The sequence below is a fragment of the Tamandua tetradactyla genome, chromosome 4, assembly GCF_023851605.1.
Source record: "Tamandua tetradactyla isolate mTamTet1 chromosome 4, mTamTet1.pri, whole genome shotgun sequence".
Taxonomy (NCBI): domain Eukaryota; kingdom Metazoa; phylum Chordata; class Mammalia; order Pilosa; family Myrmecophagidae; genus Tamandua; species Tamandua tetradactyla.
This window is the reverse complement of record NC_135330.1, coordinates 167,993,247-168,017,871: the sequence shown is the minus strand read 5'-3', so window position 1 is coordinate 168,017,871 and position 24,625 is coordinate 167,993,247. Positions and strand designations below refer to the sequence as shown.

Genomic DNA, 24,625 nt, shown 5'->3' with positions numbered 1-24,625 from the left:
CTTAAAAGGACACCATGAAGAAAGTGAAAACCTTGGCACGGTTCAGCTTTTGCAACGGATGAAGGTGGCCTAAGGGCGTGTTGACTGAGGAATGGAAGGGGGAACTGTGGTGTATGCATACAGTGCGCTGCTCAGTGGCTGCAAGATGGAATGAAGTGTGAGACATGTAACAAGGTGAGTGAACCTTGAAGACAGTATGCTGAATGAAATAAACCAGAAATGAAAAGACAAATACTTTAACACTGTAATGCCTCACTAATATGGACTAACTATAATGTGCAAACTCTGATAATTGAATTCTAGAACATAAGTTATCAGGTGAAGACCTATTATAAAGGTTCCTAGATTGTAAGTTCTTACAGCAGACTCATCTATTCTGGAGTTGTAACTGTTATTTCTAAATTTTGAGGTGCTGTGCTCTTTGTGTATAACATGGTAGTTCCCTGGAACTTTGGGTATTTGTGTGATACCTGAGACTCAGAGCTGGATTTCTACAGTATGAAATTCAACATTCACCCCCATAGCAACTGTTAAAAACACAGAAAAAACTCAGGGTGCATGGGTAGTTCAGTGGTAGAATTCTCTGTTCACCATGCAGGAAACCTGGGTTCAGTTCCCAGCCCATACAATTCCCCCCTGCCCCCTGCCCACAGAAAAAAAAACAACAAACATTGTGAACAGAATTCCCTATGATAGACATATCACATATCTGCCTGTATGTGTATGTATGTATAAATGTAAAAATATAGGAAGACACATTGAAAAAAAAACACTGAAAAAGTGATTAGACTTCAATTAGAGATATGAATGAAGCTGATATGTGTAGGACTAAGATAAATCAGACTGAAGGGTAAAAGATAATATTGGCTTATTTTAAAATTTCAACTTCTGTGTGAGACCAAAGGAAGAGATGTTTATTTGATGCAAAATTTATATTTCTGATAGCACGTTATCTAATATAATTTGAATGGTCAGCTTACTTGAACTTATAACTACAAGGAACCCTGAATAGGAAGTGAGGTCTTGCTGGTTTGTACAGGTAGGTATGATGCCGTAATATATCCAGAGTAATCTGGGCGGAAGATTAAAAAGTATTTGTAGAGTCCCCTTGAGGGACCAGGGGAAAAAGGTGGAAACATTAACCCCCCCCACCTGGGGAAGAGCTGATATTCTTGCATTCATTGGGGACTGCCATTTTGATGGGCCAGGCCCTCAATCTTGGGGCTGGCCTTTGTGAAACATTTCTATGAAGGGGAAGCTAAGCCCACTTATGATTATGCTGAAGAGTTTTCCTCAGAGAGCCTCTTTTGTGCTCAGATGTGGCCTCTCTCGACGCCAACTCCACAGGTGAACTCTCTGCCCTACCACCTACTGGGACATGACTCCCAAGGGTATATATCTCCCTGGCAACATGGGATATTACTCCAGGGGATGAACCTGGCCATGGCATCATGAGATTGAGAAAGCCTTCTTGACCAAAAGGGGGAAGAGAAATGAAACAAAGTAAAGTTTCAGTGGGTCAGAGATTTCAAAAAGGGTCGAGAGGTCATTCTGTAGGTTATTCTTATGCAGTGTATAGCTATCCCTTTTCGGTTTTTGGTGTAGCTAAAGGAAATACCAAAAACATTTGAACTGTAATCCAGTAGACTTGATTCTTGAAGATGATTGAATAACAATAGAGTTTTAAAGGTGTGACCACGTGATTGTGAAAACCTTGGGTGTGATGCTCCCTTTATCCAGCGTATGGACAGATGAGTAAGAAGAAAAAAAAAGACAAAAAAAAATAGGTGGAAGGGGAAATATGGGATGTTTTGGGTGTTCTTTTTTACTTTTCTTTGTTTTCGGAGAACTGAAAATGTTCAGAATTCATTTGTGATGATGTATGCACAGCTATATGATGATACTGTAAACTACTGATTGTACAGTTTGGATGATTATATGGTATGTGAATATATAATATATCAATAAAATTGTATTAAAATAAGAGTGAAAAGACCCCTACTTCATACCACAGTTAACTCAAGATAGATGAAAGACCTAAATGTAAGAGCTAAAACTATAAACCTCTTAGAATAAAACATAAGAGTATATCTTTGTGATGTTGAAATAGGTATTATTTGCTAAGATATGACACCGAAAGCACAAATAAGAAAACAGAAAGTATGTGAATTGGACTATATCAAAACTGATAATGTTTGTGTGTTAAAGGACACTATCAAGAAGGTGAAATGGGGAGACATTCCAATATGGTGGCTTAGTGAGGTGTGAAATATAGTTCATCCTCCAGAGCAGCTAGTAAATAGCCTAGAATAGTACAGAACACCTGCTGGGGCCACATCAGTGACCAGACACACAGCATCTAGAGAGGCTGGGCCAGCTGTGATCCCACCCAGAACTGTGAGTCCCCCAAGCTGTGGAGGCAGGTGCCTCTCCCCCACAAGCTGGTTCTCAGAGGGGAAAGGAAAGAGACTTTACGAGCAGCAGGGGCTGAGCTCAATCAAGCTCCAGTTGTGGAATTAATTAACAAATTCTGACTACTAAATAGGCCCCCAGCTCAGATAAACCTTGAATAAGAGCTGAAGTTACTAGTTTTTGCTGCGTTGCAGAGGGGGCAGGGCTTATGGGAAAACAAACAAACAAAAAAAAACCAGAGGTTTTTTGGATCAGACAGCATGCAATACTTGAAAAGGTCTGGACCCTAAAAATAAAGAGGGCACATAAGACCTGGAGATACATAGAGAGCAACATACCAACTTAAGTTCTTGATTAACAAACCCAAGGAGTGGGGATCCCGAAAAGGTTTTTTTTTTTTTTTTGCTCTCTACTGCTTAACTACTCATTAGATACAACTGCAAGGCTTCTCAGGCTCTAATTGTCCCGGGCAAGGGCAGAATTAAGCTTTTCTGAGAGAAGAGGAGGCTGATCAGGTGAAAAGAGTTAATTCCCTGAAGGTTGTGCTGTCTCCAGAAAGGGGTGGGACCCAGCGCAGGTGGAATCCCTCGCTCAAGGAATTCAGACCCCAGGGACTGGAAAACTGAAGCAATTAAAGCCAGCCTCCTACCTCTCTTTTGTTTCAAGCACACCCCCAGCAGGGAAAGTCTGCTGAAGTTAAAGGTACTGCATCACTATGCTTTGGGGTCCTGCAGGCAAACAAGCACCACATGCTGGGCAGGATAGGAAAAACACGGAGTCTAGATGCTTTGTAGGAAAGTCTGTCAACCTACTGGTTTCACCCTCAGGGAAAATTGATGCAGGTGACTCTTTCCTCCTGAGAGGAGGCCAGTCTGGTCTGGAAAAATCTGACTGGAGTCTATAATACCTAATTAGACCCTCCTAAGGGAAAAAAAAAGAGCATCATTCTATGAAGCTAACATCACCTTCATACCAAAACCAGACAAAGATACTACAAGAAAAGAAAATTACAGACCAATCTCTCTAATGAATATAGATGCAAAGATCCTCAACAAAATTCTTGCAGATTGAATCTAGCAGCACATTAAAAGAATTATACACCATGACCAAGTTGGATTCATCTCAGATATGCAAGGATGGTTCAGCATAAGAAAATCAATTAATGTAATACACCATAACAAATCAAAGCAAAAAACCCACATCATCATCTTGATTGATGCAGAAAAGGCATTTGAAAAAATTCTGCATTCTTTCTTGCTGAAAACACTTCAAAGGATACGAATAGAAGAGAACTTCCTCAACATGATAAAGGAAATACATGAAAAACCCACAGCTAACATCATCCCCAATGGGGAAAGAGTGAAATCAGGAACAAGACAAAGATGTCCACTGTCACCATTGTTATGCAACATTGTGTTGGAAGTTCTAGCCAGAGCAATTAGACAAGAAAAAGAAATATAAGGCATCAAAATTGAAAAGCAAGAAGTAAAACTCTCACTGTTTGCAGATGATATGATACTATGTTCTAGTTTGCTAGCTGCTGGAATGCAATATACCAGGAATGGGATGGCTTTTTAAAAGGGGGATTTAATAAGTTGCAAGTTTACAGTTCTAAGGCCGAGAAAATATCCCAATTAAAACAGGTCTATAGAAATGTCCAACCAAAGGCATCCAGGGAAAGATACCTTGGTTCAAGAAGGCTGATGAAGTTCAGGGTTTCTCTCTCAAGTGGAAGGGCACGTAGTGAACATGGTCATCTCGAAGGGCACCTGGTGAACATGGCATCATCTGCTAGCTTCTTCTCCTGGCTTCCTGTTTTATGAAGCTCCCCAGGAGGCATTTTCCTTCTTCATCTCTGAAGGTTGCTGGCTGGTGGACTCTGCTTCTCGTGGCTATGTCATTCTGCTCTGCTCTCTCTGAATCTCCTTCATCCTCCAAAATGTTTCCTCTTTGATAGGACTCCAGAAACTAATCAAGACCCACCGAAATGGGTGGAGACATGTCGTCACCTATTCCAGCTTAACAACCACTCTTGATTGGGTTACATCTCCAGGGAGATGATCTAATTACAGATTCAAATATACAGTATTGAATACAGATTATTCTGCCTTTACAAAATGGGATTTTGTTTAAAACATGGCTTTTCTAGGGGGTGTACATCCTTTCAAACCAGCACATACTTTATCTCAAAAACCCCGAAAAATCCACAGCAAAGCTACTAGAGCTAATAAATGAATACAGCAAAGTGGCAGGTTACAAGATCAACACTCAAAGATCTGTAGTGTTTCTATACAGTAGTAATGAGCAGTCTGAGGGGGAAATGAAGAAAAAAAAATTCCATTTACAATTGCAACCAAAAGAATAAAATATGGACTTCCAGAGAAGATGGCGGCTTAGTAAGATGCGCAGGTCTTAGTTCCTCCTCCAGAAAAGCAACTAAAGAAACAGAAACAATACGAAACAGCTCCCGGAGTCACGACAGAGACCAAAAAGACAGCATACCCCATTCTGGAACAGCTGAACGGGCAGGGAGAATCTGCTGCGGTGAGATACCCGAGGGGCGCGCGTTTTCCTGGCCGGGGCGGCTGGCGACTGGGGTCCCCTCCACGCACGTGGCTCCCCGGTCTGACTGGGAACGTTGGATAGCGGGGCCCTCCCGTCATGCTTGGCGTTTCAGGCCAGCTGGGCAATTAGGACCGGCAGTTTCCCAAGCCGCGGCGGCCAGCGACCCCCGCCTCCACGCGCGGTTTCCCGGGCCGACTGCCGTGCAGACAGACGAGCGCCACGAGCGCCACCTACTGGGCAGGAAAAGAAAACAGAGCCCAGAGATTTCACAGAAAAAGCTTTCAACCAGCTGGGTCCCACACCCAGGGAAATCTGATCAAATGCCCAGACACCAGCAGAAAATAATGGATGACGCTCGGAAAATTGAAGATATGGCCCAGTCAAAGGAACAAACCAATAGTTCAAATGAGGTACAGGAGCTGAGACAACTAATGCTGAATATACGAACAGAAATGGAAAAACTCTTCAAAAACCAAATCAGTAAATTGAGGGAGGACATGAAGAAGACATGGGCTGAACAAAAAGAAGAAATGGAAAATCTGAAAAAACAAATCACAGAACTTATGGGAGTGAAGGACAAAGAAGAAAAAATGGAAAAAACAATGGATACCTACAATGGTAGATCTAAAGAGACAGAAGCTACAATTAGTGAACTGGAGGATGGAACATCTGAATTCCAAAAAGAAACAGAAACTATAGGGAAAAGAATGGAAAAACTTGAGCAGGGGATCAGGGAACTGAATGACAATATGAAGCGCACAAATATACGTGTTGTGGGTGTCCCAGAAGGAGAAGAGAAGGGAAAAGGAGGAGAAAAACTAATGGAAGAAATTATCACTGAAAATTTCCCAACTCTTATGAAAGACCTAAATTTGCAGATCCAAGAAGTGCAGCGCACCCCAAAGAGAATAGACCCAAATAGGCATTCTCCAAGACACTTACTAGTTAGAATGTCAGAGGTCAAAGAGAAAGAGAGGATCTTGAAAGCAGCAAGAGAAAAACAATCTGTCACATACAAGGGAAACCCAATAAGACTATGTGTAGATTTCTCAGCAGAAACCATGGAAGCTAGAAGACAGTGGGATGATATATTTAAATTACTAAAAGAGAAAAACTGCCAACCAAGACTCCTATATCCAGCAAAATTGTCCTTCAAAAATGAAGGAGAAATTAAAACATTTATAGACAAAAAGTCACTGAGAGAATTTGTGACCAAGAGACCAGCTCTGCAAGAAATACTAAAGGGAGCACTAGAGTCATATACGAAAAGACAGAAGAGAGAGGTATGGAGTAAAGTGTAGAAAGAAGGAAAATCAGATATGATATATATAATACAAAAGCCAAAATGGTAGAGGAAAATATTATCCAAACAGTAATAATACTAAAAGTTAATGGACTGAATTTCCCCATCAAAAGACATAGAATGGCAGAATGGATTACGACCCAGCAATACCACTGCTAGGTATCTACTCAAAGGACTTAAGGGCAAAGACACAGACGGACATTTGCACACCAGTGTTTATAGCAGCATTATCTACAATTGCAAAGAGATGGAAACAGCCAAAATGTTCATCAACAGACGAGTGGCTAAACAAACTGTGGCGTATACCTACGATGGAATATTATGCAGCTTTAAGACAGACTAAACTTATGAAGCATGTAATAACATGGATGGACCTAGAGAACATTATGCTGAGTGAGTCTAGCCCAAAACTAAAGGACAAATACTGTAAGGTCCCACTGATGTGAACCGACATTCGAGAATCAGCTTGGAATATATCATTGGTAACAGAGACCAGCAGGAGTTAGAAACAGGGTAAGATAATGGGTAATTGGAGCTGAAGGGATACAGACTGTGCAACAGGACTAGATACAAAAACTCAAAAATGGACAGCACAATAATACCTAAGTGTAATGTAACTAGGTTGGAACACTGAATGAAGCTGCACCTGAAATATGGTTTTTTGTTTGTTTGTGTGTTTGTATCTTTTGTTTTTGTTTTTTTTTCTTTTTCCTTTATATATATATATATATATATTATTAGTATTATTATTTTAATTCTCTTCTCTATATTAACATTCTATATCTTTTTCTGCTGTTTTGCTAGTTCTTTTCCTAAATCGATGCAAATGTACTAAGAAATGATGATCATACATCTATGTGATGATACTAAGAATTACTGAGTGCATTTGTAGAATGGAATGATTTCTAAATGTTGTGTTAATTTCTTTTCTTTTTTTTGATTAATAAAAAAATTAAAAAAAAAAGAATAAAATATTTAGGAATAAATTAACTAAGATACAAATGACCTATACCAAGAAAGCTACAAGAAATTGCTAAAAGAAATCATAGAAGACCTAAATAAATGGAAGGGCATTTCATGTTCATGGATTAGAAGACTAAATACAGTTAAGATGTCTATAATTTGATTTATAGATTCAATGCAATACCTATTAAAATCCCCAAAACTTACTTTTCAGAAATAGAAAAACCAATAATCAAATTTATCTGGAAGGGCAGGATGACCTGAATAACTAAAAATATCCTGAGAAAGAAAAATGAAATAGGAGGTCTCGCACTAACTGACTTTAAGGTGTATTACAAAGCTACAATGGTCAAAACAGCATGGTACTGGCATAAAGATAGATATACTGACCAATGAAATAGAGTAGAGTATTCAGATATAGACTATATCATCTATGGACAATTGATCTTTGATAAGGCAGTCAAGTTAACTCACCGGGACAGAACAGTCTGTTCAATAAAAGGTGCCGGGAGAACTGGATATCCACATGTAAAAGAATGAAAGAAGATCCATAGCTCATACCCTTTACAAAAATTAACTCAAAATGGACAAAGACCTAAGCATTAGATCTAAGACCATAAAACTTTTAGGAGAAAATGTAGGGAAATATCTTATAAATCTTATAATAAGAGATGGTTTCCTAGATCTTAATTCAAAGCACGAGCATTTAAGAAAGAGATAGATAAATGGGAACTCCTCAAAATTAAATACTTTTGTGCATCAAAGAACTTTGTCAAGGAAACAAAATAACAGCCTACACAATGGAGACAATATTTGGAAGTGATATATCAGATAAGAGTCTAGTATCTAGAATATATAAAAAGATTGTTTAAACTCAACAACAAAAAGACAAACAACCCAATTACAAAATGGGCGAAAGACACGAACAAACACTTTTCAGAAGAGGAAATACAAATGGCCAAAATGCACATGAAAAGTTGCTCAGCTTCTCTGGCTATTAGGGAAATGCAAATCAAAACCACAATGAGATATCATCTCACACCCACCAGAATGGCCATTATCAATAAAACAGAAAACAACAAGTGCTGCAGAGGATGTGGAAAAAGAGGCACATTTATACACTGTTGGTGGAAATGTCAAATGGTACAACCACTGTGGAAGGCGGTTTGGTGGTTCTTCAGGAAGCTAAGTATAGAATTGCCATATGATCCAGCAATACCATTGGTAGGTGTCTATTCAGAGGACATGAGGGCAAGGACACAAGTGGACATTTGCACACCAGTGTTTATGGCAGCTTTATTTACAGTTGCCGAGAGATTTAAACAGCCCAAATGCCCATTAACAGATGAGTGGCTAAACAAGCTATGGTATATACATATGATGGAATATCAGGCATCTGTAAGGCAGAATAAAGTCATGAAGCATGTAACAATGTGGATGGGCCTTGAGGACGTTATACTGAGTGATATTAGCCAGAAACGAAAGGACAAATACTGATTGGTCTCACTGATATGAACTAACATTAATGAATGAACTTAGAGAATTTCAGTTAAGAACAGAGGTCATCAGGAGATAGAAATAGGATAGAGATTGGGTAATTGAAGCTGAAGGGAAACAGATTGTACAACAGGATTGATTGTAAAAATTCAGAAATGGATAGCACAATACTACCTGATTGTACCACAATAATATAAGTACACTGAATGAAGCTGAATGTGAGAAGTATAGAGGGAGGAGGGCTGGGGCACGTGAAACCAGAAGGAAAGATAGGCGATATAGAGTGAGATTTTTATAATCTAGGAGTGCCTAGAGTGTACAATGATAGTGACTAAATGTAAAAACCGAAAAATGTTTTTGTGTAAGGAAGAACAAAGGAATGTCAGTATTGCAGGGTGTTGAAAATAAATGGTCATTCATATTTTAAAACTTCAACTTCTGTGTGAGACTAAAGGAAGAGATGTTTATTTGGTACAAAATTTATATTTTGACTAGTGCATTTCCTAATTTAATTTATATGGACAGTTTAATTGACCACCATAAATACATGGAAACTTGAATAGTGCATGTGATTTCTAGGATTGTCTAGGTTAGTGTGATGCCCCGATAAATCCAAGAGTGATTAGAACAGTGAATAAAGAAGTATTTGCAAAGTCCCCTTGGGGAAATGGGGAGAAAGGGGGAAAATTCAACTTCCTGTTTCGGAAAATTCCTGATATTCTCGCAAGCAGTGGGGACAACTAAATCATAGGCCAGGGCTTCAGTCTTGGGGTTTGTTCCTATGAAACTTATCCCCTCAAAGGATAGGCTAAGCCCACTTAAAATTCGGCCTAAGAGTCACACCCAGAGATCCTTTTTCTGTTGCTCAGATGTGGCTTATCTCTCAACCAACACGACAAGCAAACTCACTGCCTTCCCCCTCTGTTTGTGGGACATGACTCCTAGGGATGTGAACCTCCCTGGCAACATGGAACAGAAATCTAGAATGAGCTGGGATTCAGCATCTAGGGATCGAGAAAACCTTCTCAACCGAAAGGAGAAAGAGAGAAACGAGACAAAATAAAGTGTCAGTGGCTGAGAGATTTCAGAGTGGAGAGGTTATCCTGGAGGTTATTCTTAAGCATTATACAGATATCCCCTTTTTAGTTTAAGATGTATTAGAGTGGCTAGAGGGAAGTGCCTGAAACTGTAGAGCTGTGTTCCAATAACCATGTTTCTTGAAGATGATTATATAATAATAATATAGCTTTTGCATTGTGACTCTGTGATTGTGAAAACCTTGTGTCTGATGCTCCTTTTGTCCTTGGTATGGACAGATGAGTAAAAAATATGGAGAAAAAAATAAGTAATGGGGGAACAAATGTTAAAATAAATTGAGTAGATTGAAATACTAATGATCAATGAAAGGGAGTGGTAAGGTGTATAGGAAAAAAAATAGGGGGAACAAAGATTAAAATATATTGGGTAGATTGAAATACTAGTGGTCAACGAGAGGGAAGGGTAAGGGGTATGGTATGTATGAGTTTTTTCATTTTTCTTTTTATGGAATGATGCAAATTTTCTAAGAAATTATCGTGGTGATGAATATACAACTATATGATGATATTGTGAGCCATAGATTATATACCAAGTGTGGAATGTTTGTATGTTAAGAAGGTTTGTGTTTATATGTTGTTTTGTCAATAAAAATATTAAAAAAAAAGAAAGTGAAATGTGAGAAACTCTAAGAGTGTGAGAATTTTTTTACAACTCATATCTGATAAGTCACCTGCATCTGCATGTATAAAGAGCTTACAATTCAATAATAAAAAGACAACCCATTTAAACCAAATTTAAAAATGGTCAAGGCCTCTGAATAGACATTCTCTAAAGAAGATATCCAGATGGTCAATAAGCATGTGAAAAAATGCTCAACATCATTAGCTGCCAGGGAAATGCAAACCCAAATCACCATAAGATACCACTAATAATTATTAATAAAAATGTAGAAAATAAATTTTTGCAAGGATTTGCAGAAATTGGTATACTTTTATATGGCTGGTGGGAATGCAAAATGGAGCAGCAACTTTGCAAAACAGTTTGGTAATTCTTCAATATGTTACATATATAATTATATATGTAATATATATATAATATATGTAAACATACGACCTAGCATTTTCATTCCTAGGTATATAACAAGGAGAAATGAAAACATGTTCATGCAAATCATGTACACAAATGTTCATAGCAGCCTTATTCATATTAACGGAGACAACCCAAATGTCTATCAACTGAAGAATGTATATAGAAAATATGGAATAGTCATACAGTGGAATATTAGCCATTGAAAGTAATGAGGTACTTATTCATGCTATAACAAAGGTGAACCTTGAAAACATATAAATGAAAGACACCAGACACAAAGGTCACACATTATATGGCTTTTTATATTCTATTTATATGAAATGTCCAGAATAGGCAAATCTGTAGAGTCACAAAATAGATTAGTTATTGCCAGAGGCTGGGGATATGGGTACATAGGGAGTGACTGCTAGTGGGTACTTTATTTTTGGGGTATTGAAAATGTTCTAAAATTAGTAGTGATGGTGCATGACTCTGAATATACCAAAACCCCCTAAATTGTACACTGGAGCAGGGTGAATTTTATGGTATGCCAGTGATATATATCAAGTTTTTATTAAAAAAATGTTTGAGTTTAACCTGAGTTCATTTGGGAGCCCCTGAAGGATTTTAAGCCAGGGCAGTGACATGGTTAGATCTGTGTTTTTAGGAAGATCACTTTGCAGTGCAGAAAGTGGTTTGGAAGGGGCAAGACTGGAGGCAGGGGTCTCTTGAAGAAGCTGTTAAAGTAATAGAGGTGGGAGACACTGGTGGTTCAAATTAGGGAAATGGCAGTGAGAATGACAGGAAGTAGACAGATTCAAAATATAAAACTCAATAGGGTTTGGCGATTGATTAGATGGGCAAGGGAGGGAGGAATTGAGATGTGCCTAGCTTAAGCTGTTACTGTTGGTTTCTAGGATCATTTATACAGAGGAGTATGTGGATTAGGGAAGGAAGATAACCTCTTCATGTCTATATTTGCACTCCCTGAGATGTCTCTGGACTAGGGGCATAAAGGAGTCCAGTAGGTACCTGATAATAGCACTCAAGAACCCAAAATCTCATGGACATGTTAAAAATGCAAATTCTTAGGCTCTATTCCAAACTTACTGAATCATAATCTCTGCTCATACTGGATCTACCTGAAATGTGAGGCCTACTGTGGGTGTTCCAGGCGAGAAGTTTACATCACCATTTACAGGTCCAGTAGAGGAAGGGGAGACTCAGAGAAATCTGGGCCCTGCAGCCAGAGTGATAAGAGGCATTCAGGAGAGCAAGGTGTCAGGGAAGTTAAGGCAGGAGTGTTTTAAAAATGAGGAAGTGTCGTAACTTGAGAAGTTAAGTAAGAGAGCTGCAAAGTGTGAGTTGGTTTTGCCAACAAAGTGATGACTTTGTTAAATTATAGATAGTGCAGAGATGTGGCCAAAGCAGGCCTGGCAAGTGTCTACCACATGTGACTCATGGGTCCTCCAAGAGGTGGAGATCTTGAAGTGATGGACAGTGGCACCCAACGTGCTTTCCTTGGCTCTGCCCTATTTCCTGGTGTTGCCTCATTTGAGCACAAATGCTTCCAGGGTCTTTGCTGGGTGAGTTTTTGAGCAGGGTGAATGGAGAGAACCCTTGGTGAATAGCCTAGTAGTGCAGGGTATGGAGAACTGCGTGGAAGAAGCGAGGTGCGGTCTTAGGGCAGAGGGGTCCTGCCCATCAGGTTCTTCATTCTGCTCATGGCCCTGGCTCCGTTTGTTAAGGTACCAAGTGCTATTATGGTGTGCGTCTGAGTCACTGGCCTGGGTTTTGAGGTTGAGACATTTCATACTTGTCTTGGTTTGTTGGTCATGTACAGTTTTGAGAGAGATATTGTATAAATACTTGGAAGTTATAGCTTCCTCTGCCCTCTTTTGGCACATTCTTTTGCCTCTTGAAATATTGCCTAATAAAAGTTGTGCAGTTCTTTGAAGATTGTAAATCTCGGTCTCATGAGTTTTTACCATAATAAAGTTACAGTGCGTTACCAGTAAAAGAAAAATCTATGTGGATTACAGTATCTTTAAACTCTGTTAAATATATGTCAATTCGTTTCCTTTCTAAGTAGAACATCTGCTCATCTTTTAGTACGTTATAAGCTAGTGTGGAACTCCAGGACTGCTTATCTATGTTTCTGAAATTACCATTCTTTAAGGAGGGGATAGTTATTGTTTTAAAGACCTTCAAAGTTGTTCCACTTAGAAATTTATAAAATTTGTACTTTTTATCTTTATAAGTTGCTTATCTTTATAAGTTACTCTTTTCTTTATAAAAGGCAGTATTTTATAAATGTCTGAAGGTAACATTAGAGTTATGGAACCTTTTAGATGTTAAAATAAATATTATTTTATATGGGGAATATTGTGCAGCAGCAACATGTGGAAGTCTCTTAAATGCAAACTGTGCCCTGAGTCAGTGGCTAAGTAAAGAAATAAGAGGTGAAATGAAATCCCAGTCATCCAGTTCAGCCAGGACTTTCCTAGTCTGAGTGGCAGGGTAATTGTTTATAAATTGGAATTTTAAAATATAGCTGTATCCCCCCCCATTCCGTGTATAAGTTTTGTGTCTTGTGTGGTAAGATTTCAGTCCCACTATGTCAGCTTCTAGAATTTCAAGACCATTTCTTAGTCTGTTTGGTTTGTATGTTAGGAATAATATGTGTTAATTTGGATTTTTGGTTGCAAGTGAGAGAAACTCAATCTAACTAATTTAAACCAAAGAGGGGATGTATTCTAAAGATGCAGGGTATCGCTCAGAGTCTAAGGCAGGGATGCAACTGGGTCTACGGAGGGGTTTCCCAGTCTTATCTCTGCTGTTCTCCTTAAGTTTTGATCGTTCTCTCTACCTGGAGATTCTTTTTTCTGTGTTGTTTTTTTCCTGTTTCTAGTCTACGTCATGGGGAATGGGGCTTTCGAGAGTCTGGCTATCTGGCAAGATCTCAGGCTCAGCTCTAACCTTCCAGAGCAGGATTTGGCTCTGGTCTGATGTCCACCCCTTATTACATTGTGGGGTCATTTACAGGAATGTGGCTTCTGGCAGCCCCACTGCTCTAATCTGGATTTCTGGATTTTTGGCGCAGGAGTAGGAGTAGCCTAGAAAAAAAGGTACTAATGGGAAAGGGAGGTGCTGGGCAGCCTCCCCAACAGATATTCACTTCCATGAGATTTATTTTAGCTTAGAAAAATAGAATGAGGAGGGAAGTTTGTTGTCCCAAAACATAAATCCATTCACAGATGACTTTTGGATTGCTCATTTCTTTATTCTGCTGATCTTACTTATGAAATCTGGACCACGCCTAATTGAACCATTACAGATGTAACATCTTTTTTTCACCCCAGAGTCAGCAATGTGTAAAATAATGTTAGTTATCCTTTATAGGTATATAAACATATCTTTAAAATACTTGTGCATATCTAATATTTAAATCTCACACTGATGATATTTTTCAGTTAAGATTTGTTGTATTTGAAGACAGGTTCTAAAACATCATTGTCACCATTTAATGGGCCAAAATAATGTCAAATAAGAATGTAATTGGATGCCCAGGAAAATTGAGTTGCCTGCTATTAGTCTGTGGCAAGACAGATCTCACAATAGCATTGTGGAAGGTAATTTTTGTACATACATTCCAAAGTGACCCACAAAATATATTTGGCTCCCTCTTTATTGGTAAAAAAATATATATATTTCCAGGGAGACATTTTTTTTGTTCACTAAACTGGAAGAAGAACTTCTGGAATTTAACTTTGTCATCTTCAAAGCATTTTGTCTGGAAAACAGCATTCAGATCAGGTTCTGCTTCATTCAGCTACAAAGGCATTTTTGTTATTAAAATCCCATGTCCCAGTAATGCAGGTGCAGCAGATACTTGGTTCTGACAGTGCTTTTGGAAAACTTGGCTTCTTTCAGTAAAAGTCCAGATGGCTTGGTTTAGGAATTTATCATCTAAGGCTTGTATTATGGCTCTAGTCACTGCAAACCTGTAGTGCGTGTCGTGAGCTGTCTTTGCCTGCATCTGGCATCTGTCTTCTTTTAAGGCTGCAGAGAAGCTATACAGACTTACTAGGCAGTCCTTTTAGTAGCCTAGTAAGCCTGTATAGCTTCTCTGCAGCCTTAAAAGAAGGGGATAGTACTAGTTAATTTAGTTAACTTCATAGAGTTTATGTTACGTATAATTACATATGTTTTTCATTAGAACCCCAACCCAAATTCCTTGTGCCTGTTTTCTTCCTGTTTCTGCTCCCCCCCCACCATGACGTCCCCAGAGGTGCTTGGCCAGAAATCGAACCCGGGTCTCCCGCATGGCAGGCGAGCATTCTACCACTGAACCCCCTGTGCACTCCTGGCTCTCTGTTTTTGACTGACCACAGCTAACCGAGTGCTCCCCAAGCACAGATATTTTTTGCGTTCATCTGTCTCTCAACACAAATGAGCACCAGTAATCTTTCTCTTGTCAGGCATATCATGGTCCTGCAGTGCCCTTCTACTCACTGCAGCATTCCCTGCCAAAACAAACGTTTCCATTTCCTATTCCTACAGAATTTCCCTCTCCCCTTTCTGATTCCTCATAGGGAGTCCCCTTTTCCTGCTTCTGCTTGTGATACAGATTTTGTTTTTGAAAGGTTGTAGAAAGCTCGTTTAGTGTTGGTCTCCAGTGGAATCCTAACCTACACAGAGGGCAAGTTATTGTTTTTTTTTTCCTCTTTTCTTTGGGGAGTTTTTGATTGAATTTTGAACTTACCTACCCACGTGCTTACATTAGGGCAAATTATTGACAAACATGAACCAGATATAATTTCTTCCCTATTCTAAAATCCTGTGATTGACCTATATTTTTAAACCCTTCCCCCCTTTGTGTGTACTTACCTCTTATCAAATAGTATTTAAATTGCATCCTTTGAAGCTCCCAAGAAGGGCTAGTATGATCAGCCTTAGTAAGTACTTGAATGCAGTTAGGATTTTTGTTATTAAGTTCAATTTCTCCTATTCACTCCTTCAGCACACCATTTCTTATGCATCCTCTGTATGTTGGGCTGCAAAAATTATTGAAAAAACTGGGGAGAAGGAAGAGGTTCATGGTGTTTCTGGGGCCAGGAAAAGAGAGGAAGGGAAGGGAATAGAAGTGAAGAAGTAGGGCAATAGGCTTTGCACCAGGGTAATTTCCCACCAGGTAGCCAGAGTGTCCTTTTTTTCTCCAACTTTTGACACATCCTTTGTATAAATTAAATGGACTCAGTTAAGCCACTAAACTTCCCAGTAATGGAACATTCATTCATTCATTCATACATTCATTCAAGAAATTTTTATAGCAGAATCTTTCTGTGTGAAAAATGGATGAGAACCTTTCTGTACCTACTTCTTATTTACTGATTGCAAGTTGTGACTGAGAAATTTATTTTCTCTGTCTGTGAAATGGAAGGATGAAAAATTCTCCCCTGAGTTAGGAAGTAGATGAAGAAGGCAGCTTATAATATTGAGGTAGATCGTGTACGTACCTGAGATACATTGGTTTTAAATGGTCATAGTAAAGGCAAACTCAGGTGAAAAGTGGTTTAATCTTTTCTTTCCCTCTCCTTCAGTCTCATCCTTTAACTTCACGATGGTAGAGTCTGATAACATTTGCTCTGTAGGTGACACTAGTGCAGTTAAGAATCTCCCAGCAGAAAGAGAACATAGGTAGCAAAGGCACCAAGAGGAGCAGGTTTCATCAGCTTTTGTGCTTTATGCCTGCACAATTAGAAGAAATTAAATGTTATTCTATGCCTGCATCTTCCCTCTTAACTTGCCCTGAAAGCCTGTCAAACCAATAAAGAAAACAAAAAACTCAGATTTTTAGGTTGATCTTAGTTAAGAATGTATCTGTTTTGTGTGGGCTTGTGTGGTTTCCTGATCGTATTCTATAAAATCTTGCTTTATCGTGATTATTATTTCTCCTATTTTGAGCTGAGTGTCTGCTTTTTTAGAATATCCTAAGATTTTTGGTTAAACTATCTTGGCCTAGAACTCTAGGTTATAATGGGCCACATGGTCCCACCTTACCTCAAATTTTTAGCAAGGCCAGAAGTTAGCCCATCATAAGGGAGCACAAACTTATCAAAGTGGAGTTCTTTGTTATAATTGCTCTAGAACTGAGGCTTCTTTTATCTGGATGGGAGCATTTCTATTTGTAATTTTGGAGCCGTTGGGGTTTATAAATAGCCTTGGATAATCTCCACAGAAATGGATTTCAGAGCAAGCCATGGGAAGAATGGTACCCTTTGAAATGTGACTGAGCATTGCTTCATCTTTTTAATGTGGAAAAGAAAATGGTGAGAATTATCTACATAGAAATTCTTCCCACAATTTGATTTTGGCTTCTCTGTGATTCCCCCTTTCTTGTTTAATGTGTTAGGGCAGATAGATAATCTTCATCGAGATGTGGTTTTAATGCATCTCAGCCCCATCCGTTGTGTCTTTTTTTCAATGCAGAATTACCCTTGTTCTTACAACCACCTGGTATTTACTTGGGGTGGGTGTCCGGTAGGGTGAGAGGAGGTGTGCAGCATAGGTGGGGTGCTTTGCTTCCCTTGGTGTAGTAACCTTCTGAGTTTATGCTATCTGATGGGCCCCGGCTGCACATTGCACGTCACTGGGGACCAGGTAACAGTCTGAGGTTTCTTAGCTGCCGTAACTGATCTTGACTCCATGCAGGCAGGAAGCGGAATCCTTTAGCAGTTACTGAAACCTGGGATCCCATTTTTATTTCTTTATTCTTTTGTTCAGGTATCCTAGTCACAGAGGTTTCTGATTGTCTGAAAAAGTTCTTAGGGTTGGCTTTAAATATAGCTATGTGGCTTTCTTGGTTCAAGTAGCTTATAGGAAAAATATCTTTAAAAACCGTTTAAGTAATTGAATGTAATTACATTAAATTTAATCCAATTCATATTCTAACTTTTTCTTAAAAGCATAATGTGGTATTTTACAAATTTATATCAAGGTTGCTGGGTTTATTCCTCCCTTTTTAATATGTGATTTGTGTGGGAAATTATTTATTGTACCTATTGCTGCAGATTTGAACAATTAGAAGTGATGATTCTGTTATCTTCATAGCTCTCCTTCTGTAAATTTTTATAGCTCATGAGCTTTTACTTTTCTTATTCAACAAAGTTCTAGTAATCTCTGTGGTTTTAAGTTATCAACAACATTTTTGCCTGATTTCAATTGAAAATGACAGTAGGAAAATGAACACAGTGAAAGGTAGGAGAGAGAATGATAGTGATGTTATAGTAATCTATTAGAGGGAAGGTGTAGAGGCTACTACTTGGAGGTATTATTTTCAGGCCTTTTTAAGGAACTGGGCTCCTAGAGACATCCAAAAAATAGGGTACTGAAAGTTATTTAATTTAATGGAAAGACTTCACCCTATTTTATAATCTGTATTGAGACCTGAAGAATTTACCATTAGTAATTCATTTGTTTGTGTTAAGCAAAGCCAGTTTCCTGTGATCTTTTAGTGAGTGTACAGCTTTTGAAACTATGTCTTAGCATAAATTAGTTTTTTCTATGAGATAACTCTTGTCCAAGATAAAATGGGAAATAAAGAAAAGGAGTGATAAAAGGGAAAACAGGGCACAGAATGGGAGAGAAACTTCATAAGCTTCCTAAATTGGCCTTGATTGATATAGCTGAGTTGGCAGTAAGATTGGGAACTGCATTATCAGGGCAGTTGTTTCTGGCATGAATGGGTCAGTAATGATCCAGGGAAACTTTAATCTTTTACTGATTTTATACTGTACCTTGGGATGATGAAAAATGATGTGTATAAAATGTATAACTTGGGCCACTGTGGCTCAGCAGGCAAAATTCTCGCCTGCCATGCCGTAGACCCGGGTTCACTTTCCGGTGCCTGCCCATGAGAAAAAAAAGCTTATATATATAAGCTTTGGCACATGATAGATACTGATTTATGAAGACTCTTAGAAATAATATATTCTTGGTAGTTATCAATAACTAAAAATATAGTGTCATTCTATTTAAGAATGAAAGGCAAAGCCTTCTTGGGTAAAAATGTTACAATAAAAACTGTAGTCTTCTTTGGGGATGGAGGCAAAAAAGTGAATGGAGAAACAGAGACTTTGGAATATTTTAGGATAGTAGAAATTTTGTATATAGATTGTTATACCTTCAAAGAATCTGAAGAGAAGGGGCATGGAGTTCAGGAAGGGGAAGTAAGCTGTGTACTGGGCATCTGTTTAACAAGGGATACTTCCATTCTACTCCAGATAGTGGAGAGGGCTGGGGTGAGCGGGGTGGGGCGGGGGCGAGGTCCCTGTGGAGGATGGAGATACTGAAGGTGTAGGTGGTATACAGTGCACCCCCCTACCTTTGCTAGGTGTCTTCTATACCATCCTGGCCCCTAATGATTCCCCACAGACTGTGAAGCTGGGGGCTCATGCCTGTCATCTCCACTATACATCCCAGTTCTACTGGTATAGGAGCATCTGCTGGTAGTTCAAGCATTGCAGAAATGGTTCTGCTGAGCTCTCAGGAGCAGATGACTTGTGGTTATTAAGGATGTTTTGAATCTTTAAACAGGAATTGTATCTTGGCTGAATATCAGTTTGGCTTCTATCGCTCCTTGAATTTTTTCTCTGTTTTCAAAAGGATATGAAACCAGTTCTTTTCTCTCTTCAATGAGGTGTTTCCTGTGTTTTTGTAGGCAAATCTATTATGAGGGAAATTCAGTAGATTGCGAGTTCTTTTTTAACCTCTAGAGAAGTGAAGCATGTTCTTTTTCTCCTAACTGGAAACATAGTTTTTTATTGATTTTTGAGTGGATTTATATACCTTTGTGGATTATCTTTAGCAACTAGGGCCACATTTATCTGAGTATTGAGGTAGTTACAGGTAAAAAGGATAAGAACGCCATGATGGTGAATGATTAAGTTCTGTAGCTGAGAGAAATTCTCTTTAGATTGTGTTCATCATTCACATTTCTTCTTTGCTTGATTTGTTTTGAGCTTTTATATAACTATTAGTGAATAACTTGTAAAGCATTTTGATAGCTTTAAGTTCTGGATGATAAAAAGGATAGTTTTGGTTTTTTTTTGGCAATATTTTCTTTGATATGAAAGCTGCAGAGCTCAAGTTTCTGCTAGGGGATACGAAGGGAAGAGAGAAAAACGAAAAACTCTTGGGAACTTGGCCCCCAACCCTGGATAAAGATGTGTATGCTTAGGGTCTGCTTATTTCAGGGCCTCTGAGGAAGTTGCAGATGTATTTTACATGAATAGTGAATGAATCAAAGAACAGTAAATTAAAGAGCAGTAATTGAGCTATGGATCTTGGGAGTTAGGGTAAAAGAGTAGTCTAGGAGAATCTACAGTTTTTACTTGCCAGCTGGCTGTTAGCACAGGGAAGTCTTGAGCTGGCTAATTAGGCAGAGACACAGGTGAGGTTTCCCTTTAGCATTTTAAGTTCACTTTTTACCTCTGTTACTTCAGGTAACAGTGCAGGTACTGTAAGTCACACACAGAGTTTGGTGGCTCGCACACCCATTATTGCTGGATGGATAGGGGTCCTGCAAAGTTGGGCAGGGGAGCTGGGTGTGAGGGTAGGATGACGGAGAGAGGAGCATTTCACTTGATTCCCATCCTTCTTACATCCACTTCTGGAAAATTAGCTTGTTGTCGTTGGCTTTACATACTGGCTGTTGTCATTGAAAAGTTTTTATCTTTGATTTTGAGAAAAAGTTATATTTTGGAATCAAAAGGGAAGCAACATTTTGATGGGTTATGTCCATGACATATAATCTAATTTTGGAGCAAAAGACCTAGTTGATAGTGCTTCAGCTGCTTTAGGTTGTAGACAAAAAAATTTGGGCACGGAGGGCTTATGGAACTTGTTTACACAATGTTTAGAGTATAGTGGGCACTTTTTAATGTTTTTTCAGTGAATGAGTGAAAAAGTGAGTCATTCAAGGTCATATCATTTGTAGCTGATTCAGGTTCTTGTCTCTCAGCTCTACTGGTGTATCACTGCAAGGGAAGTGTTTTGTTTTTCTCCTTTGGGCCTGAAATATGGTATGAACTGTTAATACTTGATTATAATTAAAGTGTTATTGATGTTTTATTTTCTCCTTTGTGACATGTAAACTACACATTCCATGTGTGTTTGAATTTTTTATTTGTTTTTACTTGCTGTCTACTGTTTGAAATTTTAGACAGGCTGAAGCATGTAATCAGGTATCATCTTATATTCTGAAACCTAAATATCCCCAATACACTTTGAAAACTTCATAGATTATTAAACATTTTTTCACTGGTAACATAATTGCTGCTTGTATTTTTAGATTTGATGAAGATGGTGGCCTAGGCGAGTGCTTGCAGCATTGATTCTCTTGAAAGATCAATAATTTCCTAATGAAATTCAATTTTAGGTATTAGGGATCATTGGGAATACAGTATGTGTCATGCTTCAAAAATGAATCTCTTATACATTGCTGGTAGCATTGTAAAATGGTATAGCCATTATGGAAATGAAGTTGTGGAAATGAATTTTCAAAAAGTTGAAAATAGATTTACCATGTGACTTGGCAATCCCACTTCTTGATATGTACGTTGAGTAATCAAAAGCAGGGATTTGGACAGGTATTTGTGCACTAGTGTTTGTAGCAGCATTATTTACAGTAAACAAACAATGGAAGCAACCCAAGTTTCTATCACCAGATGAATGGGTAAAAAAAAAAAAAAATGTATATACACCCAATGGAATATTATTCAGCTGTAAAAAAGGAGTGAAGTTTTGATGAATGGTACAACATGGATGAAACTTGAAGACATCATTTGAAATAATTCAGACACAAAAAAGACAAATATTGTGTGATCTTGTTTATATGATATACCTAGAAGAAGCAAATTTCGTAGAGATGGTGAGATTATAGGTCCCTCTTGGCTGGGGCTAGGAGGGGGAGAAGGAGTTATGTTTCTTTGGGTGCAGACTTTTTGTTTGAGGTGATGAAAAGTTGGGGTAATGGATATTGGTGATGGTAGCACAGCATTGTGAAAGTGATTAGTACTATTAATTTTACATTTGAAAGTGGTTAAAATAGGAAAGTTTGAGTTGTATACATGTTACTACAATAAAAGAAATTAAAAATGTATTTGTTACATCAGTAGCCTTTATCTGGTCTCCTCAAAGCAAATTCTTTTTTTTTAGTATGTCCTTGCTTGATAGCCTCAGCAACTTCCTGAAGCTTTGGGCTGACTGAGCAGGCCCCAACCTGTGCGCATAAGAAACCTTCGGCTCACATGCTACCTTCTTCTTAACCAGATAGTCTGAGATTGGCAGGTGAGAAGAGCACGTAGGGTGTGTGAGTTCAGAGGTGGTGTAAACATATTCAGATGAACTTGGTGTTACTCTTTATGAATTTCTGCTTCACAGTTGGGCTTCATTCCAAAATTTTTAAGTAATAAGAGAATTGAGTAAGGATAAATCCACTGATTATACTGCCAATTGAAACTAGGGAAGAGAGTGATTTATTAAAGTCCATACAATGGTAAAACACATTTTTTTAGGTCTTCATTTTAATTCCATTCTCATTCCTACCATGTATCAGCAGCAAAACTGAATTTCAGTGATTTGAATTGCTGACATCTTTATCTTATAAAGTGGGAAGTTAAGAGAAACTGTCAGTAACTTTGGCTTCTCCATGACAGAATAATAAGGGTACAAGTATATTATTTTAAGTTACAGAGATAACCCAAAAGAACTAAGCATAGTGCCCTTGTGAGGATGGCAGTATAATATATCAGCTGTTCTCATCTATTACATGTATTATTTAGAGAGAAGGAGAGAACTACCAAAACATGAAAGTAATTGAAACATTTGCCTCTAAAGAAGCAAGACAGAATGCAGTGGGGTGAGCTAGGCTACATTTGCTTTTCATTTTAAGTCATTTTGTTACATTTGCATTTTTACTTATGAGTATATGTTACTCTGGTGAACAAAAAAACGCATATTTTTTTGGGGGGGTAGTGCATCGTCTGGGAATTGAACCCTGGTCTCCCACAAATAAGGTGAGCCTTCTATCACTGAACTACCCGTGCACCCAAAGTGCATATTTTGAAAAATTCTGTTTTATTTTATTTTCCAAAGTAGATAGCAGCAAAGTGATGAAAAGTTAGGCCCTGGAAGTAGGGAATGATAATCAGGAGAACTTAGTTGTTAACCCCACAGGCTTTCTACACGTTTGCGCTTTCTCCAAAACAAAATTTGGTTAAAATCTTACCAGACTTTGAACAAAGAGAGAACGAAACCAAACAAAAACAAAAAGGCAAGTAAAACAGAAACCAAAGAAACAGAAAGTGATGAATAGTTTTTAAACACTATTTGGACATGGTTTAGATCTTTGAAACACAATGGGATGGATGTATTATTAGTGAAAATTGCCGTTGAACATCAAGGTTTGAGAAATGATTTTGCTACCTTGTGATTTCTTGTATGATGCCAGGCTGCAAACTTGTATTAGAGCTGAATGTTTGACTAATAGGAAGGAGCTCTGCTGTTAAGTACTATAATAAGTAGGCAAGAAATGAACTCCAAAAAGGTAAGGAAAAGAAAGCGGGAGGGAAACTATGAGTTTCTGTCCAGGAAAGACAATTGCTTATGTCTGATGCTTCTTAGAACACTGATTCTAAGAAAAAGTTTGACTTTAAGTTCATGTTTAAGTTTTATTTGATTACTTTCAGACAGCACCTCAGGAATGAAAAACAATGTGACGAAGAATTTCTTAGATCTGAAAAGATTTAAAAACAGAAAAATAATTCCCTGATTCTTGTCCCTGTTGTCAAATTCCAGGACCCTGGAAGCGATACAAATGCTTATTTGAAACCTAAAGGAGGAAAGAAATGTATATGTTCCCAATGGAATATAATTCAGCTGTAAAACAGGAGTGAAGTTGTGATGAATGGTACAACGTGGATGAACCTTGAAGACATCATTTGAAATAATTCAGACACAAAAAGACAAATACTGTCTAGAGATTTGTCCAGCGCCCTATTTCTCAGTATAGGTGTTTTCTGCCCAGTCAAGGAGAGTCTGGATATATTTTTGGGGCTTTTTGGCCAATATTTTACTTGTAGTGTCAGCTAGAATTTATTTCAATTAGCTCATCATTTTGGGGAATATTACCATTGGGAAGAATTTACTAATAGGCCTTGTACATTTTATTTATTTGGCTGCTTGTGTATGTCCACCCCAACAACCCAAAGTAACAGATTTCAGTGGCTCTTTGGTGTTGTTTTTAAAACAAGATTTTGTCTTTTAATTATTAAGAATATAAGAGATTAAACTTTGATTCACTCTAGTTTTTTCTCTCTCATACTTTGGGGAGAGGAAATTTCAAGATGGATTTTTACTTGAAGCATAACCTAAAGAGGAGCCTTTTAGAAATATATCCAGTGCTACATTTTGTAGCTTCAGTTGCACACATGAAGTTATCTGGTGATATCTTTAGGAGAGTTGGATGTCAAGAATGGGATATAGGAATAAGAAAGTAAACAATACATGCAGGCAAAGACAGATATTGGTGTTTGAGTTTATACTCTGAATAAAACAGGTTTCGAGGTTTCTTATACACACATGTGTGCTCACACACATACACACACGGTATTTGATAACAAGCAGTGATTCAGAGCAGCTCTTTAGGACCACCCCATCTGTGAACTCTTGACTTTCCTGCCAGTTAAACCTCCTCATAACCAGGAAAATTCTTTG

At 38.3% G+C, this 24,625-nt stretch overlaps 1 protein-coding gene and 1 long non-coding RNA gene across 5 annotated transcripts in view; one reads left to right on the top strand and one right to left on the bottom strand.

Annotated features, from left to right (window-relative positions):
* The window catches only part of DOCK9 (dedicator of cytokinesis 9), a 341,474-nt gene that overhangs the window by 21,818 nt on the left and 295,031 nt on the right, over positions 1 to 24,625 (top strand). The window lies entirely within an intron of this gene.
* The window catches only part of LOC143681499 (uncharacterized), a 49,786-nt gene continuing 40,903 nt past the window's right edge, over positions 15,743 to 24,625 (bottom strand). For both annotated transcript variants that reach the window (XR_013174679.1, XR_013174680.1), the window contains exons 3-4: positions 16,366 to 16,597; positions 15,743 to 15,903 (exon numbers count right to left, since the gene is read on the bottom strand). This is a non-coding gene — a long non-coding RNA (uncharacterized LOC143681499). The remainder of the gene's footprint in view (positions 15,904 to 16,365; positions 16,598 to 24,625) is intronic.